Below are 19,896 nucleotides of genomic sequence, written 5' to 3'. Positions count from 1 at the left end.
AGCGAGAAAGGAAGACCGTATAAAACGGTTTCCATCTTCTGCCTTCTGAGGCTAGCTGCTGACACTGCCCTCTTCTCTGGGTCTGACTCCCCACTGGCCATACCCCTGTTGCTCTTTCTTCTTGCTTCCCCCAGTTGCCCCAGAGGCATGGGGTGGGGTGGGTGGAGGAGCTAAACCAGCTTCTCAGGGGATAATCCCTGTTTTCCCTCATATAGCACTATGGTCCCTTCGCCTCCTCCCCACTTCACTGCCCCTTGGTTTCCAGGCAGGTTCAGTAGCCCAGACTAGGCTATTGGAGAGCCTCGCCGTTCCCTCTTCCCTTTTAGGCAGAAAGCCAGCATTGGGCCTTCTGATCAAGGCCAGAGTGGCAGTGGCCAGGCAGCAAGGCTGTTGGTCAACAGCAATGGTAACTCCTCCTAGGCTTTCACAATTTGCTTTAGTTGAAGAAAAGAGTTCCTGGAGAAATTCCCTAATCTGCAGCCCAGGAGGCACTTCTCCTATTTCGTGGAGTATGGTGGAGGGAAGCCCCTGCTAGATATCCTCCACACATCCTACCCCGCCACGAGGGCACCTCATTACCCTGGGCCCCCCACTTCCCACCCCACAGGAGGGAAGGAGGAACAGAGCCAGAGGAGAGGGCACAGAAGGAACACACACAGCATCCCTATCTGACAAGGCCCTTAAGCTTCCTTCCCACGGAGGACCCCCCAGGACTTGACCTGGTCATCCTCCCTTTTACTACCAGCACCTCGGAGGGTGGGCGGGTGCCCTGCAGGCATCTGCTCCCCAGATACATCACCTGCCATGCAGGAAGCCATTTGGGAAAATCTCTTGAAGGCAGGGCCCCTACCTCTGATCTGGGTCTCCTGGAAGCCCAGGGCTGAGGGAGACCTCTGAGGTAACACCAGCCCTGGAGTGCAGGGCACAGACCTCCAGTGACACCTACTCATTAATCCGAGCCCTTCCTTTCTGGAGCCTGCCCTGGTTTGGGATGGTGGGGGGTGAAGTCATGCAGAATCTGTTCCTCTCTTCCTGGGCCTGCGGGGAGAGGTGTTGATGAGTGTAGGCAGGTGAGGACAGGCCCACTCAGCCATCAGAAAGACCTGAGTAAAGCACCATCTATACATGTAGCACAAGGGGGCGGGGAGTGTGGGGATGAATCTAAAAATCTAAAAAAAATTGGCAGTAAAAGAGAATTTTTCCCACAGAACCCTAGACTTTGCTTCTGAAACTTTTATTCTTTGGGAAGGCCTAGGAAGCATTAGTTTAGGAAAATGTTTAAACTTCACTGTTATGTGGTCTTTCTAAACACATCCTCAAATGATTCACTTAAAACCATGCCGTGGGACATTACTGATGTAAGCAATCATTCCAGCTGAACCTAACTCACCAAAATGGTGCAGATGGGGCAAGTTGCTTTTGAGGCTATAAGTATATGTCCTTTTCAAACAAACAAAAAGCTTCAAGTGAAAGACTTTATGAAGAAATTATAAGGATACCATCTTGGCTGATTCACACTGCGGCCACCCTGGGAGCCAAGATTCAAAGGGAGAAATGCCCTCGGTGACAGCACTGCTGCTGCCTTTAACGGAATTACAGATACATCACACTCAGGGTTTAAGCTAGAACGGGCCTGTGTGGGCAGCAAAGGGAACAACGGGGCCTGTGAGGAGGGAAAGCCACGTTCCAGTCCCGACTCTGCCTCTAATTTCTTCTGTGGTTTCACTGAGTCACCTAATCCCTCAGCGCTGCTGTTTTCTCACCTATAGGAAGAGGGGCGGGGCTGATGATTCTAGAATCCCTCTCAGCTTCAAGGCTGGCCAGAGCACAGAACCTCTTCAGATGTTCATTCATTCATTCATTCATTCAACAAAGTTTGCATGAGCACCTACTATGTGCCAAGCACCATGCTGAGATTCCTGCCCTGGAGAGCTCACAGCCTACTGGGGTCAGCAGAGAGGTGGCTCTGCTGGGATAAAGAAGGGCATAGGGCACATCGCTGGCCCAGGAACACGGTCATCTATGTGCCTGTCCCCCTGCAAAAGGCAGCCACGCTTTGCAGGGTTTCCTCCAATGACTGGCAGATCCCCCTCCTTTCTACAATCTGAGAAAAAAAAAATGCATCTAAGTTTGCTGATATTTTCACCAAATCAAGAAGGCATGCAATATGATAGACCAGAGGAATGCGTCTTTTTGTGCAGGCCATCAGTTTTCAGAAGTCCATGAAGACAAGAAGAACAAAGAATCAACAATTACTAATTATCATGCACAGGAATTTAAAATGATTAGAAAAGGTGGCATATATGCCGTGGTGACCATGGCTGGTTTGGGGCCTCCACCACCCTCATCTTCTTCACCATATCACATCTGGTAACAGAAGCACTGTGCCCAGGCCACCCTCCCCTCCACCAAAGCTAGAGGTGGGCCCTCGACCTGAGCCTGCCAACCAGATGCTCCCTGCTCTTTGACTAGGTGCACTAGGTGAAGTGTGCAGCGGAAGCACCTTCCCTTCAGGTACGGGGAAATGTGGAGACTGCAGAGTCAGTCCTGATGCCTGGAGACCTCGAGGCTTCCCTGAACTTGATGCTCCAAAATTCTCATCAAAGCTAAGAGTTAGTTACTTGATGGCTGTCAAAAAAAATTTCTTTCCTGCTCAAGATGGAGCTAAGGTGGGTTCCATGGCTGGTAGCTGGAGGATCTAATTAAAGTTTTTATGATTAATGCTATATGGGTCGATACTGTGCAGTTCAATCAAAACGTCTGTGTGTGCAGCTTGAGATCTTTGCACAGGAGGTGATGGGGTTATCGTTTTGGAAGATTAACCTGCTGCCAGTTGGTGGGTGGATAAGAATGAGCAACAGGCAAAACATAGTCATGAAAGCTGAAAGCTGAGAGGAAAACTCATGTTTATTGAGCTCTCAGGATGAGTGGTCTCTGTGCCAGGAGCTTTGTTCACTTATTTCCTGCAATCCTGGAAGGCAGGTGAAATCGTTCCCATTTTGTAGATGAGGAAATTGAGCTCCGTTGGTTAAATAACATGCCAAAGGTCACTCAGCTAATGAACTGCAGAGTTGGGACATGAAGTCGGGAATGTGAAAACTCAGAGCCTGGGCTTTTAACCAAACACCACATCGTTTCACTACAGAAAAAATTTATGAAAGAGTTTTCAAAAATAACATGAGCAGCCTAGTGCCACACTGGATGTAAGAGGCTGGGGGTGGGCAGAGTCAAAGAGCAGGGTTCCATCTGTCTACAGCAGTGGGCACTGGGAGCAGGAGCACTGGGGTCAGGGTGACAACTACAGCAGGGCAGCAGGAGATGGGCTCTAGGGTATGCACTTCCAGGTTGATGGTCAAAGCCACAGAAAGGATAGTGTGTCAACGGTAGTGTGGGTATGTGTGGGGAGAGAGGAGCAGGGGGCCAAGACTGGGGCTTGGGTGTCCCACAGTTGGACACTGGGAAAAGAAAAGGGACCAGTGAAAGAGGCCGGGAGGCTCAGAGAGAATGAGGGCATTGTGAAAGGTCAGGCTCCACCTGGCATGCTTGGGGCTGACAAGTAGGCATGTGCACAGAGGAGCACAAGCTACCTACCTGTACGTGCCCCTGTTACTGACCAAGAGCCATGAAACGAAGAAGTCAGCTTTAGTCCCTGCTAACCCAGGGAGCTAGCCAGCATTCACACTGCCCAGCAGCCCCTGTGTGCAGCTCACAGCAAAACCAGCTGAGACCCAGAGAGGGGAGCTCAGCCCAGCTGTGGCCACTGTCATCATGGTCTGAAATCTCAAGGTCTGCAGGGGGTGGGAAGCCTGGGAGGTCTGGCTTCTGGGGGACTGGGGGAGGCTCCCACTGAGCTGGGCCAGCAGCCCTTCCTCTCCCTCCCCCTCAGAAAAGGAAGGCAGGGAAAAAACGTGTTTTTATAAATAGCTCCAGCCCCAGCTGATTTGTAAATTCAGTGGGTTTTTTTGTGTCAATGACATCACCCTCCTCCCCATGGCAACCCTCGACGATATCAAAATTGCCAAGCAACGTTGGAGCAGGTCGCTGCCTGAGGATTTAATGGAGAAATCCCAAAGTGAGCCAGGGTGCGGGGTTCGCTGTGGAGGAGGGGCACGCCGTGATCAAGAAGGAGGCCGGAGCCGCTGGTGCTGCCTGCTAAGCAGCCCTGAGCCAGCTGGGGCTTCCGGCCAAGCTCCCTTTGACAGCCTGCTGTGGCCAGCAGGTGGGGGAGGGCATTGCTCCCTGCCTGATGTGTCAGGAGCCATGAGCAGCCATCCAGGTGACTAAGCCAGCCCACTGGCACTGAGTCACTCGCTGGCCTGGAGGTTTCTTCCTTCTCTTTTGCATCTGATTATTTTGGGAGCTGGAAACTTGCAGCTGCACCTGAGTCCCGCCCCTTTTAGCTCTTCCATCCCTACCTTGGTCTCTGAGGAAGATGGGACCGGCTCAGAGTCTGCTGCCACCCCCTAAGGATATGGAAGATGCTATGGGGGCCCGAGGTGCCAAGGGAGAAACACCAGCCAACAAAGTGCAATAGCAGATATGGTGATCTGGCTGCTGTGTCCTCTGGAGGTATCAGGAGAGAAGGGGAGTCTGGTCAGCACTGACTGGGATCCTCCTGGGCTGGCTTTGAACTCACCTCCCACGAGGTATTTCTTTAAATGAGTGGGTCAGAGCGGCATTTGGAGAACGAGGCTGGATTGGCTTAGGCTGGCCTGGGCAGGTAGGTGGCTCTGTGCTGGGTGTGGCCCCACGTGTGTGTGTGTGTGTGTGTGTGTGTGTGTGAGAGAGAGAGAGAGAGAGAGAGAGAGAGAAAGAGAGAGAGAGAGATACTAATCCCCCTGCTGAGGACAGCAGGGGGTCCTGCAGAGAGAGCAGGGGATGGGGAATTTGGTAGCAATTCATCCTAACTGATGCTGGGCCAGAGCAGGCTCTGTGATAGGTCATTTGGCAAAGGGACATTAAGCACCTGGCCTGAGCAGGGTGAGGAGCAGCTCTAGCTCAGACAATCCCAGGCCTTCTCTGTGTTCCACAGGACAGAGACACGACAGGATGCCAAAGTAGGGAGTGGTCCAGAGGGGCAGGCCAAGGATGGGAGCCAACCAATCTGCCAGGAAGCTGGACGGTACATCAGCTGCCCCCTCTTCTGACAGCCCTGGGCACTAAGGAGATAACTTCCTAGGAGGAATTCTAGCACTCTCCCATGCAGTGCCAGTCAGCATCTATGTGTGTTCTCTGCCAAGTTCACAGGGGTGTGTCACCTGAGAAGGGTGCTGGCCAGGGCACGGCTTCCCCATACTTAGGACCCAGCCAGGACCACCACTTGGCCTGGCACTGAGGCCAGACCCTTGAGCCCCTGGCCCCCACAGGGCATGCTCCAGTGTGTGTCAGGCAGAGGGGTGTGGACCCCCCACCTCCCCCACACAGCTGGCAGCCTCACGGGCACACCGGTGAGTAAGCTGTGGAGGGAGGAGGCTGTGTGCCCACAGAGGCAGGATGACACCAACCAGGAGTCTTTGGGAGAAGCGGCTGGGCAAGAAAAGCACTGTTTTCTTTTTCTTTTTCTTTTTCTTTTTTTTTTTTTTTTTCCTTTTTGCCTGAAGGGAGTGGCGCTTCCTGGGCTAGAGACAAGCACCAGCCTGCAGTGGGGAGCTCCAGGCCCAGCTCGGAGGAACAGCCCGGGTAAGGTCCCTGCTATTGTCGTGGGCTCGGGCTTCCTGGGCAGGGGTGGGGGTACCAAGGTGTCCAGGCCACGGTGCTATCTGGGACATGGGCGGCAGCTGTGGGTTCCTGAGCTACAGAGCCCCATGCCCCGCCCCACCTGCCACTCCTTTTCCTGTAGATTTTGAAACAGCCCAGTTCAAGCTGGTCCCTGGCTTCCCAGCCCGAGGGGGAAATGCTTATTTCTGCAGTTCCTGCCTGTACCTCCTGCTCCTGCTGGACTGAGCTAGTGCCATCAGGATGCCCCTCTAGGAGGTCTCTCTTACCCCATCACCTCTGGGACATTCCCCTTTCGTATCCATCCCACGAATATTTATGGAGAATCACTGGGACCCAGGCTCCGAGTCATGCACTTAAGCAGAGCTTAACCAGGCACAAATTCTGACTCTGAGACCAGAGCAGGCCTGGTTTAGCACCATCCATCCTCACAGGTATCGGGCTCCCCACTTCTGCGGCTGGGTTAATGACTTGGTCAGCTCCAGGAACATTGGGTCCAGTGAGCTCAGGGTTATAGAACGCTGGCGGCCCACCAAGAAGCAAGGCTAATACAGTGTAGTTTGGTCTTCCCCTGGCAATACACACCAAAGTCAGAGGGTCCTGCTTGGGGTCCTTCCCTAAGCTGATTCTGGCGAGAACCGAGTTCTAAGTGTTGAGGATGAGCTCCGGGCTGCCTGGCCCCAAACCCCAAGGAAGCTTATCTCGCTGGAAATAAGGCCTTTGGGCCAAAAGAGGACCCTCCTGCAGCTCAGGAGTGGCAAACCTGGGAACTCTAGTGACAAGGTGCCTAATCAGGAGGGGTTGGGCACCAGGAGCAAGGCTTCCAGAAGCACTTGATTTGGGTGGAAAGCTCTGTGCCCTGTAAGTAACTGTGAGGTGGGAGTGTGGGGGCTGCACAGACCTTCCAGTCCCCCAAGGACAGACTAAAGTTTTGTGAGCTGAGCTCTCTGGGATGTGCCAGGCACAGAGAAGACACAGGAAGGTCTGGGGTCTCTAGCATGACAAAGCCCACTCTGTGCACAGCTACCAAGGACAACCAGAAATGCCCCTTGGCCTGGCACATGGGACCAGAGTCAGGATCAACCCTTAAGTGTCTCCCACTCCATCCCCACACCTAGCTCCAGAATAAGGAAAATAACCCAGCTGTGGGGGTATTTCCTGCCTCCTCACAAAAAGTGACTCCAAGCCTGGAGGTCCCCAGTGTGTGCAGAGCTGAGCAGCATCTGGTGCCCAAATGGGTTCAGAGCAGAAAGGCTGTGGAGCACCAGAAAAATAGCAGGCCAGAAGGGTGGCAGCTGATGGGACCAGGAGGGAGCAGAGGGTAGAGGCCAGGATATAGGGGGCAGGAGGTGAAAAAGCTGACTGGAGTTTTAAGAGGGCTCGGAGAGGGCTCTGGATGCTGGTTTTCTTATGCCTGCCTGCCTCTGTGGGAGGGCCAGGCAGCGAGGAGTTGGACATGCTGAGAGACTGCATTCCTTTCCCAAAGGGCCCCAGAGACACCTCTAGCACACTCTGTCTCAGGCGCAGAAGGCAGGAAGGACCTGTGGGAAGCTGTCCTGTGGCCTGAAGCAGAGACCTTGTAGTTTCAGGAGTGGGAAGGCCCAAGATTCAGAAGTTTCTAAGACCTGGGCAGTAGGAAGGGTGCTGGTAAACCTCATACACAGGCATTCTGCAGCCTGTCCTATAAGAGCTCAAGAAAAGAGCTCAAGAAGTGAACCTAACTTGCTGGAAAGACGTGAGATAGCCAACAGGCTGGACTAGAGCATGAAAAATGGAAGCTTTGGAAGCAGAAAGAGCTCTCAACCTCCTGAAGCTGAGCGGGCCCTTCTGCAGGATGAGCAAGCTGACTGGAAGGTACCCCCTTCTTAGCTCAGCCTGAGGGGGCCTACTATGGGCTAAGGTGAGATGTGTGAGGTGTGAGATAAAGGGGAACTTTTATTAGCAAGATGTGGGCTCCAGGCAGCACTAGGAGATGGCAATTGGCACCTTGTTCTGGCCCACTTGCTTGCAGGCAGGGAACAGTGATCCGCTTGACTACTAAAAACAAAACACTTGTAGCAGGAACAAGTTGGGCAAAGTGCCAGAGAAATTAATGGGACAGTGCCCTTGCCCTGGTGAGTTTACAGCCCTTACACAGAGGAGTGGAAAGGAAAGCTGAGCATGGGGCCAACCCCACCAGAAACCAGCCGAGCTACAGAGCCATGATCAGCAACAGGGGCGTTGTCCTTTTGCTTGTTCTGGGCCCCCGATTCATCATTGAAATTGTCAGCCATGACCCATTCAGTCCAGATAATTTATAAATTTAGACCAATACCAGGAGTAGTTCTTAACATAGACGTTTATAAAGATAAACAAACAAACAAAAAAACTAGTTAAGAATGAATGAGAAACAAAGGAAGAAGCAACTTCTGCAGTATGGGCAAAAGACAAGTGCTCAGAGGGTTATACAAGTACAGGAAGAGGCAGGATGGTAGATGGTTAACAGCGGGAGTCAGCCAGGTGAGTGTCAGGCCCAGGGCTGCCTCTTCTTGCCTGGGTGACCTCAGGTAAGTTACCTCATCTCTCTAGGTCTCAATTTCCTCTCCTGTCCAACAGAGATAATTATAGTACCTATGAGACAGGGTTGTTGAGAGGATTCAATAAGGCCATATGTGAACACTCCTAGCAGCATGGCTGGCACATAAGTGCTCAGAAAAGATGACATTATCATTGTGATGATTATTAGTTTCAGAGAAAAAAAGTGCTAGGAGGGAGAGACCTCACTGGGGTCTTCAGGAATCAGAAAAGTCTTCATGGAGGAGGTGGCTTTGGGAGAACCCTGCCCTGAAGAAAAGCTAAAGCCCTCAGAACTCCGACAGATCCATGCCCGATAATGCTGGGAAGAAATACAATACCAGGTCCGTTTATTCCCCAAGTAGCAAATTCTCCATTGAGGTTCTTTAAGGAATACTTGAGCCTATTAAGAATCTCCCTCTCTTTCTGGGGTCTAGAGTTAAAGGTCTTGAGAACTTGATGTGGGCCATACATCATGAAGGGATCAAGGCCAGGTCTGGCCCTGGTCCCACTCCCCTTTGGGCCTGGAATCTTGTCACATGTTGGCTCCAGTTCCTTGGAGAACTGTGCACGAATGAGCCCCATCTGAAGCACACACTTGGAGGTGCTTTGTGCAGAGGGGCCAGACTGGAGACCACAGCAATTTGCTTGACCACTGTGGCAGGTGACTTAGAAATGCCCAGGAATCATAAGGCTCAGATTCAGAGACATTTTGCTTTTCCTACCAAAAGGTTATCTGTTCTGTGAATTTAGAAAAGGTAATCCCGGGTTCTGTTCACTTAAAAAAAGAAGGCAAACCCAGAATCTGACAGACTTTTGTATTCTGGGGAAATTAGCAAGCGAAAAATAGATTCCCTCATAACTACAGGGCGCCACATCATCCCCAGCAAAAGGACACCCATTCTGGGCAGCATTTTCTATGAAACCTCATTTTGACATATCAGGCAGTACCAACACTCAAGTTTTTACAGAGGGATAATGATGACCTTTTTTGTACACCTGTGTGTTTCCCCTTGAAAGTGCTGCCTCAGTCTGCAAATGCTGGAGTCTTTCTCTTTGGCTCTGATTTACCCAAGCCTCAAAACACTCATGTCCCTGGGTCCCTTGCTAAGGAGGTGGGGGCAGGGCTGTGTTCTCCTGCATATTTAGGCTGTCCAGGACCTGGAGTGGTGGAGAGGGGGCCTCTAGGTGCTCAGAGAAGCAGGTCCAAAAAGCTCAGGTTGTTCTGGTCTCTGATTCCAGTACAGCAGCTCACCCCAGGGTAAATAGCAACGAAGCAGTCACCTTGCTCAAGGCCCCCTGCTGCCTTCCTATCTGTCCCAGCTCCTGAAGACTTCAGCAGCAGCAGGGTTAAAAAAAAAACCAGGAGAACTGGTTCTCTGGTTCAGCTTCCTCGCCTGGAGCCTCCAGCCTCCATTTTCTTTCTTTCAGCTTCAAATGAAGCCTCACTGAAATTGTGAAAGAAGGCACAGAGGGCGGAGGGAGCCAGGGGACCCGTTATGCCACAGCCTCCTTGGACTGTCCAGAGTACAGTCCTGGGTCAATGGGGAGAAGCGCAGAGGAGGAAAGGGCTGCCTCAGAGAGGAGCTAGCTGCCTTGGATTGCTGTAGCACGTTCAAGCCAAAGGGAGTCCCTAAGAATGTTTAATCCAGCCCCCATAATTTTATGGAGGGAAGAAGAGGCCCAGGGAAGAAAAGTGAGTCCTGAGATCACATAGATAACTGATAGTGGAGCCAGTTTCAGGCCCGGGAGTCTCCACCTCTTGGTCTAGTACTCTTTCACTACCCAGGCTGCCTTTCCATCTGCAGCAGCATCATAGGTGCCCCAAGCAGGAGCAGATGCTAGCTGCCAGATAGCTTGATGGCTTAGAGAGGTGGCCCAGTCTGACAAGGTAGGAGACCGGACAGGTCCCAGTGCTCCTCTATGCCTCCTGCCCTAACACGGCTGGTCCTGCTACCCTCCCCATCTTCCCATCTTGCTCCACATGGAGCCCCAGCTTAGCCCTTGATCATTCAGCAGCGTCCCCAAGAAGAGGCTCTTCTCAACCCCCAGGCCACTCTCTGAGTGTAAACAGATCCAGCTAATTTGTAAATGGAGTGACTGGAGTTCTACTTGTCCCAGGAAGCATTTTACATTTTAACTAGAAGACTGTCAATGTCTTGAGAAGGGAGTAAGACGAGAATATCTAAGAATGAAAGGTTCTGGGGCAGAGGTTAGGGGAGGCGTACAGACCTTTTACCTCGGTATATACTATGACCCCAGGCAGGAATTTAAATGTCCAATGGCTACCATCGGAGGTCAGATCTCAGAAGCGGCAGGCCTATCATTTGTCACCCTGTCACCAGGTCCAAGCTAAACAAGAAAACTCCACGATAGTGGGGCTCGCTAGAAGATGGTGTGTCTAGGATCAGGAAAGATGGAGAAAGGTGAAGGTTCCAGACCCTGGGGAGGGATGGAGTCAGGCCCAGGGGCAAGAATGCAAGGCCAGGAGTGAGCAAGAGTGCAGGGCTCCTGTGGAGGAGGGGAGGCCGAGACAGGAAGACGAGCTGCCGCTGGATGGTCCATCATTCCAGCGAAGGCTGTCATGCCAGCCACTGGCAAGGGTGTGGCAGTGCACATCAGGCCTCTGCCATGTCAGCATTCACATGAAGGTCCTGTAGGCTGCCACCCCTGGGGCTGTCAAGGCGTGGGCCAGAGACTAAGGAAGGAAAAACCCTGAGAAGGGATGGCAGCAGCTGCCTGGGCCCCTCCAGGACCCTCGAAGTATAGCACTGCACAGTAGAGTGGCAGACAGATCATGCCTCTGACACTGACCCAGGGCAGACACAGAAGGCAGAGCTCCTTGAGCTCTATAGCCAGGTGATCAGTGCTCCCAGGAGGCCACACAGCCCAGAGCTTGTGAACTTTGTGCAATTAAAGCTAAGGTGTTCCAGCCAGAGGATTGTGGATGGGGCTTGAGCAGCCAACATGTGCTTCCTCAGACTCTCTCCTTTCCTGGACTCTGGCCTGAGCCTTCACCTGGTCATAAGCCTTCTACTCTCTACCACTCACCTGTCCTTCCTTAAAGTCAAACCCTGGGTGCCAGGGAATGGGTGCCGGTCAGCCCTGCTCCAGCCTCAGACTGGGGCAGCCGCTGGAGACTCAGAAGAGAGAGGAAAGGACAATGAAGGGTTTCCATTCAAAGAGGCTTCCAGCTGTTAGTTCAGCCAGCAGAAATGCCTGCCAGAGAGCTAAACTGCCAGCAACAAACATTTGGTTGGAACTTTGGAACCCATTAAGTGCAGGGGCTCCAAAGTAATCATAGTGATAAGATGTTAAACAAATTTATCATGTCTTTAAAATGAGTGTCCTCAGTACAGAGCTGACTCTTTCTGTTTCCAACTCTCCCTAGGGTAGCTCATACCCCCTGTACCTGGGAAGGGTGCCGCAGCCTGCCCTGCCTCTGCTTTGGCCCCTTGAGGTAGTGGGCCCTGCATGTGAGTGGCTTGTCCAGGTCACCAGGCCCCTTTGAGACTATCAGGCAAGTTTGGCCCTCAGTGTCCGTTTGCATTTGGGGAGGACTGGCCTGTGTATTCCCATTGGCATAGGGAGCGTAGGATAAATTCAGGACTTGAGAAAAAGGCAGCGAGAGACTGGAGGCTTCTGGGTGTGGGAGCTCCCCTCTGCTAAAGTTCAGGACAGCAGAAGGACACATGTGTCCAGCAGCCAGGCAGGGGCGCCCCATGGACTTTTCCCAAACACCAAACTGGGCCCAGACAGTGCTGCGCCTTGGGCTGGGATTCTCTCTCCAGGATCTGGAGGAGACAGACCTGTAGGATTGATTTCATAGCGAGTTCACCTGGAAGAACCCTGGGATGCTGCCCCTGTGGCCCTCCAAATGAGGCTTTGTTGCTCCCTGTGGCAGCTGTGTGCGTGTATGGTGCAGGGGAGGAGAGTTTCCTTCTTGGTCCCTTTAGCAGCTGTAAGGGCTAAGGGTCAAGAACCTTTCACTCTGTTTGGGGGTGTTGATGCTTAGGGCCCCTGTACCCCCGTAATCTAGACTTCATCATTTCATCTTCCCAAGGGAAGGGACACTCCCTCCCCCATTATACACATTAAGAGACTGAGACATGCAGGAAGTCTAGAGAAACAGAAGGGATTCAATCCTGCAAAAACTCGTTCTCTTTGCAGCTAGACTCGGTCTACCTCCCTGCCTAAGGATCCCAAGGGCTTGGCAATGTCAGCTCCCTCAACTCACGCTCCAAGATCTTCAGAGATGGGCACCTGCCTCTCAGTCCCATCAGCAGAGAGAGATGGGTGCTCCCAGCAGGATGAGGGACACTGGCCCAGGCCACCCCAAGAGTAGAAAGGGACAGTCCAGAAAAGAGGTACGAGAAGGGATCTTCTTCAAAGAATGCCTCTCTTCTAGGGCCGGGGGCCGCAGAGTGTGTAACTATCCCTTCTGGAGCCCAGGCTCCAGGCGGTTCCTCCAGCCAAGTAGCAAGCAGGCATGCCAGGCCCCACCTACCCAGCAGTGCCTGCACATGGGCCTCATAGTTCTGGGCCCATTCAGGGTGTGTGAAGGACAGGTGGCTTGATGCAAGGACTTCAGGCAGGGTGCCGGCTCATAACTGTGGAAACCTAGCACCTGGTTCCTAGCGGGGGACTAAGTGACAGGGTTAGGGAAACTGAGGCCCCCTCTACACTCATACCCAGTGCTGTTGGTGGGAGTAGAGGGGTGGGGGTGCAGTCCTATGCCCTTGTCAGAATATCCCCCGCCTCTCTGTGTCACATGACTTACCCATCCATGGTGGCAGAGTTGGCACAAGGAGGGAAAAGACCAGTGCCTCCCTCACCAACTGTTCCCAAGGACTTCATCCCACATGATCAAGTCACATCATATAGTCCTTGGAACCAGGAACTTATGAGCAGCACAGAGTTAAGAGAATAGGCTTGAGGCAGATACACTTGGGTTGAAATTCTGGCTTTACCACTCAGTGACAAGACCTTGAGCTATTCCTTAACCACTCTGAGCCTCACTTTCCTCATTTGTAAAATGAGAATAATAATAGTATCGTTCTTCTGTGTCAATGTTATGGTGAAGACTTGAGTGAGATAATACGTGTAAATAGCTTAGCATGGTTCCCGGCCCATCGGAAGCATTCAATAATTGTCAGTAATTATTATTACTATTATTAGGGGAGAGTAGAGTCATCCAGAGAAAGGAGCCCCAGAAGGAGTGAGCGTGTCAGCAGCGTTCCTGATCCCTAGGCAGCTTTTCAAGTCACGCAGCAGAAAGGTGCAGGGAAAGGATAATATGTTTGTGTTTCTAAACCACAAGTTGATCCATATCTTTCCTCTTTGGCCCTAATCTGGGCTTCCAGCCCTGGCTGTAGATGCTCAGATGTTACAACAGGCCCCAACAGCCACAGGCTGAGAAAGAGCTGGCAAGTGCCTGCCCTGCCCAATGTGCCTGCCCTGATGCCCTCCCAGACAGTTCTGGTTGCCCAACGCCCCAGAGCTGGCAGGGCTCCAAGAGTCATTGCCCATGGTGAAACATCAGTTCTCAGTGTCCTGTCCAGAGCTCCTGCCCAATTTGTAGAATGGCACTGCATAGACAACTCCTTTAACCCAAAGGCCTCTGTCAACCGTCAAGGCTCTTTAAAGGTAGGTATGCCTGGTTTTCCTCTCTGCGCCCAGCACAGCAACCTGGGAACAGAGCCAGAGGGAGGCACATGAACGCTGGAGGAGATGCTGTCCCCCCCAGACTGTTCCTGCCACATCATGCACTGTTTTTCTGCTCTCTCCTTCTGGGCAGGGCTGAGTTGGGAGTAGATCAGAGGTGCACAGAGAAGTGGAGGAGTCAGTCACACATAGGAATTAATCACTCAGGACCCATTCTGCACATCCCGGCCATCCCCATTTACAGAGGGTTATCCAACACAGTGCAGCTGACCCACCTGTAGATGTGACTATAAGTGCAGGAGTTGTGATGGGCCCGAGAAGTCCCCTGGTCTAGCCCTCATATCCAGTATGAGAACTTTTTCTCTGCATATCCGACTGATAGTTATCTGGGGTCTTGAATACCACCAGTGATGAGGGATTCATTACTTCCTTGGTCAATCTTATTTGAGAATTTCTGCCTCTCCTCAAATCCCATCACGGCTCCCAAAGGTGAGAGGACCCCAAGGTTTCCTAGACTCACTCCCTACAGGGTGAGGATAGTACTTGGCTAGTAGCCTTTGTGGGATACCCAAGCCTGGATTCAAACCAAATTAAATACCAGTTCACTTCCGATAACAGGCTAATATTCACATTTTGTTGTAGTTCAACAGTTCAAAAGTACTGCTTTGAGCTGGAGTTTTGGTATATAAGGTATTTAAATGAAAAGAAAAGAATTTATGTGTGCATTTGTGAGTCAGTAAAAAATAATTTAGGGTGTTGATTCTAGATTCAACAATGTTACGCATTTCCTTCTAGCTTTGGTTCGTGGTTCATTTCAAATCCTCAGCGACCAATTCCCCTCATCCCCACTCCCACTCCCAACCCCCACCTAGCATAACCCACTTCCCACAACCAACATTTGGTTTGTGCTCCTGGGTACCTAATCTGTGGGGAAAGTCATTCTTGTATCGCTTGTTCCTCCCCACCACATGGCCCCCTCATCCTAGGGCTCAGAAGGCAGCTTCCTAGGAAACCACAGGAGGTCAGGGGTTGGCTAACAAGGTCAGGCCTACAGTGTTGTACGGGCAGAGAAATAAGCTTGGGAAAGACACAGAGAGGAAGAGGGAAGACAGAAGGTAAGGAGAGAGCAGAGATGTGTCTGCAGCTGCCCTAGCTTCCATGCCACTCTCCGAGGGCTCCCCGGGCTGGCCCCTAGCACCACCATACGCTCCCCAGGAATGCTGTAGGCGTGAAGCTTGTGGCACAGCCAGATAGGATGTAGGCCTGTCTGGGGCTGGATAATTCCCACTTGCTGCTGTAGCTCTGCTTGGTAGGAGCCTAGGATAAACTGTCCATAAACAATATAGCCTATGTGCAAATGCTTTGTCCACAAATTACAGTGATATATCTAAAGAATCGGTGAATAAAAATGATACATGGCAATAGTAACGTCAAAAACTAAAGTTTGAGGTGCCTAACAATGACAAAAATTCCTACACTGTCCTTGGTCCCTGCTCTGTGACACTGGCAGTCACCCAGCCACTATTTGGGGGCAGCATTTGGAGTCTAGAAGTACTGAATTTCCAAGCTAGAATCTCCTCTGCACTCAATTGGACAAAGTCCTCTCTGGGGGCCCAAGTCTAGGACAACAAGGGTTTTCTCACTTCCTTGTTTGGGGAAGAGACAGACAGTTGGCCTCTGCCCTTCCCCCACAACATACATGCATAAGAGAAACCACCCTCCAACCCATTAGAAGCAGGGCAAAGGACAGGCAGGAGTAAGCCACTCCAGTACCCATCCTTCTCCTAAGCCAGGGCACTGATGGGGTCAACCCGGGAATGCTAGCTCTGGAACGGGCTCCATCCTCTGTTTGGGGGCACAAGGTTCCTGGAGGCATTCTTTCTCTACCCTAAAATCCTGAGGCCAGAGGATTCTCAGAACTGAGCAAGGTCTGACAAGGAAATTGGAATCTTTAAATCCTGCTTTCCTGCCTGTACACGGGGGCTACCCCAAGACAGTCCTGGGGCCTTGTCCAGATGGGACAGACAGACCAAGGTGGCAGGACTCCAGCCGGGGCTCTCCAAGGTGTGTGTGGTGAGAGCTTGAAGCCCTGCAGCAGCACCTCTAGGATCCAGGAGGGAGGCCCATGGCCTCCAGAGTGAGTATCTGCACAGCAAATTAATGAGTTCATTACACGGAGAGGCAGGCGCTCAGCAGATAATCCAGGTCAAGCCTCTCTGCACGGTGGCCCGGGGACGTTGGGGACACCGGCGGGTCACAGTGGGTCTGCCAGACCAGGATCAGGGACTGAAGAAGAAGGGCCGGAGGAAGCTGGAGCCCATGGATTAAAAGGAAAAGGTTGAGCAGGGAAGCGCCCCTCGATCAGAGAGGCTCCTGGCCGCGGCCCTTGCGTCCCTTGGAGACTTTTCCCGGGCTCTGTATTCTCCGTGTCCTACCTGAGGCCACACCCTGAAATCAAACTCGTGGCCAGGTGAAGCCGGCGCTGCACAAACATGCAAGCGCAGCCTCTCCTCGCCATTCCCGGCGCCCAGGTCCCTCCTGCGGAGGGCGGGCCCGGTTCCCGCGGCCTTTCCGAGCGCTCCCGGGGCTTCCTGCTCGCAGGTGGGTGCCCTGGCCACCCCTGAAGGTTGGCTAACCTCCCCGGGCTGAGGCCTAGACGAGAGGACTGGCCTCCCCTCATTCGGGTTTTCCTTCGCTGTAGTTCGGGGCCGCGGGCGCGGGCGCGGGCGCGGGGCGGAGGGGCCTGAGCGCAGGGACAGAGAGCTCGGGCGCTGCGACCGGGACCTACCTGTGCGTGTGCACCCGGCGCTTGTGCGGGGGCTGGCTGGGGGACTCCCGCCCCACTTGGGTCTGTGAGGTGGGCCCCGTGGCCGCTTTGAGTCGGAGCACGGTGGGGAGAAGGGCCGGAAGCACTGTGCCCACTGCCCCCTCCTCCCCGCGCGCCACGCAGGGGAACCTTCCATCTCCCCCTGCACCTGGAAAGGCTGCTAAGTCAGGTGGCTGTAGGCGTGGAGCTGTTCCAAATACTCTGGATTCGGGCCATTTGCCAAATCCCCGGGGGCACTTACCACCTTTGTGACAATGACTTTCCGATGTGTTTCCACCCAGGCCTCTGAGGACTCGCAGGAAGGTCTTTAGTCTTCCCTCTCCTGGTGCTTGAGAGCTCTGCCCACTGAAGGGTGAGGAGTCAGGTGGAAGAGGAGGCGAGGAAGGCATTCCAGAGGTGAGTGAGGGACCTCCAGACCTGGAGGGGTGGTGTGTCTAGAAGCCTACTAGAAACCAGCTTGAGGCACAGGCTGGAAGGGACACTGGGGCAGGCAGGTGGCCCTCCTGGGCTGGCCCATTCTTGGTACTGTTAGGCAGGGCAGTGTTCTCTTCTAGGTGCCATGTCTCAGTCCTTCGTGGATATGCATTATTACTTCCACCACCTCAGCCCACAGCAGGCGGCAGGGCTTCTAATGCCCCACTATGTGCCTTGGCCCAGACTCTGCTCGTCATCAGGTCTGATGCCTGTCTGGAACAAGGCAGAGTTACCAAAGCTGTGCACTGAATTCTTGCTTGGGAAAGAGGCTCCCAAACAGGAAGGACAGTAGCAGGCAGAGATGCTGATCAGCACATCCCAACCTGCCAACTCATTCCCCAGATCTCCAACCTGCTAAAATCCCTCCAGCTTTTCTGGTACCCAGTACACAGCATCCAACCTGGAATATAGATGCTGCTCGAAACACTAAGGGCAAGACACGAAGAGTTCCCAGGGTGTAGGCTGTGTTCTCTGTATCTTGACTCATTCCGATGTTCTTTAGGTTCTTCCGACTTGTTTTTCTAGATGAGAGAAGAGAGGGGGCTCCTGTCTGTCTGTGGTCAGGTCTTTTGTGGCTGGTGCAGCATATATTGCAATACTGTAAGTTCTCCGCAGGCCATATTTAGGATAGAGGCTGAGAATACATTTGAAACCAGAAAGAGCTGAGTTCAAATTCTGACTTTGCCTTTGATAACTTAGGCAAACTTTAATGTCCTAGTCTATAAAATGAGGAGGAGGATCATGCCTTCCTCATAGGATAGTCATGAAGAGTCACAGTGATAAATGAGAAATTAAACAGGGCAGCAGTGAGCCACCTCCCTCTTGCCTCCACTTTTAGTATTGGAAAAGGTGAAGCTACCTGAGCCCTCCTCTCTTGGAGGACTTTGAGAAGTCTGGCTATGTGGCAGGAGATTGTGGAGATTGCTAGAGTAAAGCAATGGGAATGCAGTAAAGGCAGAGCAGGTCCATGGCGAGCAGGTAGTGAGATGGCCCAGGGAAGAGGCCGTTTCTAGCAGGGAATCGGCTTTGGAGGCAAAAACCAAAGCATGCTCTATACACTTCATACGTGGTCACATGCTCATGGGTGATCCTGGACACAGGTGTTGTGTGACATAGAGGTAGCCTCTTCCTTGAAGCTTCCAGTCCTATCTCTAAGTAGCTGTATGATCTGGGAAAGTTATTTAACTTCTCTGGGCATGATAGAAGAGCTCGGAGCCAAAGCAATCTGTGTTTGAGTCCTGACTCCACACTTACCATCTCAGACAATTACTTCTCTCAAAGCCTCAGTTTCTTCACCTATAAAACAGAGCTCATAATATCTACCACATAGAGTTGTGATCATTTAATGCACTAATAAAAAGTACCCAGCACAGTGCCTGACATGTGCTAGGTACTTTATACGTGTATATGTGTATATTCCCTTTCTTGTCTCCTCATTCCTCTCTCTAGCTGCCTGCAGTCTTTAAATGCACCCAGTAAAGCAGGTTTGGCCCAAGTCACAGCAGTATTGTGAGCACAAAGTGAGGAGGCAAACAAAATAGGTATAGAAAGTTAAAGGCTGTAAAAAAGTCATAATCTCTGTGTGTGTGTGTGTGTGTGTGTGTGCGCGCGCGCGCGCGCACGCGCGCTCGTGAGGGTGTGTGTGTGTGTGTGTGTGTGTGTGCGCGCACGCGCGCGCTCGTACACACATGCACATGTGTGATTGGGGACCTAATCTTGTGAATAGGGGACCCTATAGGTTCTTTCTGGTTAGGCACTGAGGACTGTCTGATGGGGACTCGGGCCTCTGCATGCAGAGTCTGTTGAAAATCTGGGCTGGTGAAGAGGTGCCTGGCCCGTAGCCCTCCCAGGAAGGCCATTCTTCTCTCTCCCCTTGGAGATAATCCTGTGCCCAGGACAGCCCAGTGCTGTGGACCAGGGAAGAGGTTAGGATTCTAAGTACAATGAACAGGGATCAAAGGACTGGCCTGGCTTGAGCCTCTGCTGGACCTCAGCACTGAGTGTACAGGCTGGGCAGAGAGGCGGGCCTGAGTCAATATTGACTTTCTCTGGCTGGCCAGCCTGGCTCTTTGGCCTCTCATTCAACTGGAGTGTTGACACAAGTGATTGAATGAGCTTTATTATCATATTCCTTTCAACAACGGCCCCATTATCTCTCCCCTAGAGATTCACTGAGACCTGTACTGTGGGAGTGATGACAAGGTTGGGAAGCCCAAATGTGTTAGCTTATATGTGCATAGTACCCTCTGCCCTGCACACTCAGCTTCTCTCTAGGCCACTCCAGTAGGATAGCAAAACCTCAGAGGACTGCTCAGCATCCTGAGGACACTCTACACTTTAGCACAGTGGCCCCGGGGTAGAACTTACAGAGCCCTCAGGCAATGGTAGTGAAGGCCACAGCCTGAGTCTAGGACCCACCCACACTGCAAGTGATAACTGGGCAGAAAAGCAAATGAAATTCTCTTCAGGCCCTTCCTCCGGCGTATTTTGAGGGGCCAGGAAAGGTTTCTGGGGTGCCACCTCTCCTGACTATCATGTGAAGAGGGGCAGATGGCAGGCCTGAACCCCCTGGAGGAGGCTGAGAGAGGACAGAGCTCAACTCTACACAAAGGATGAGTAGCGAGGGGACAAAGGGCAGGGGCGTTGGGAAGGGGAAGGAGCTC

At 52.4% G+C, this 19,896-nt stretch overlaps 1 protein-coding gene across 1 annotated transcript in view; it reads left to right on the top strand.

Moving 5' to 3' along the window:
• The first annotated feature begins 5,621 nt into the window (after window positions 1–5,621).
• PAK6 (p21 (RAC1) activated kinase 6) overlaps window positions 5,622–19,896 on the top strand; it is a 34,257-nt gene continuing 19,982 nt past the window's right edge. Inside the window, exons 1-2 of the mRNA XM_006920496.3 lie at window positions 5,622–5,679; window positions 17,041–17,155. The gene's annotated coding sequence lies outside the window, so the exon portion shown is untranslated. The remainder of the gene's footprint in view (window positions 5,680–17,040; window positions 17,156–19,896) is intronic.

Source organism: Pteropus alecto, unplaced genomic scaffold (assembly GCF_000325575.1).
Source record: "Pteropus alecto unplaced genomic scaffold, ASM32557v1 scaffold86, whole genome shotgun sequence".
NCBI classification, from domain to species: Eukaryota; Metazoa; Chordata; class Mammalia; order Chiroptera; family Pteropodidae; genus Pteropus; species Pteropus alecto.
Note: the sequence above shows the minus strand (reverse complement) of the source record. Positions and strands in the feature narration are given on the sequence as shown.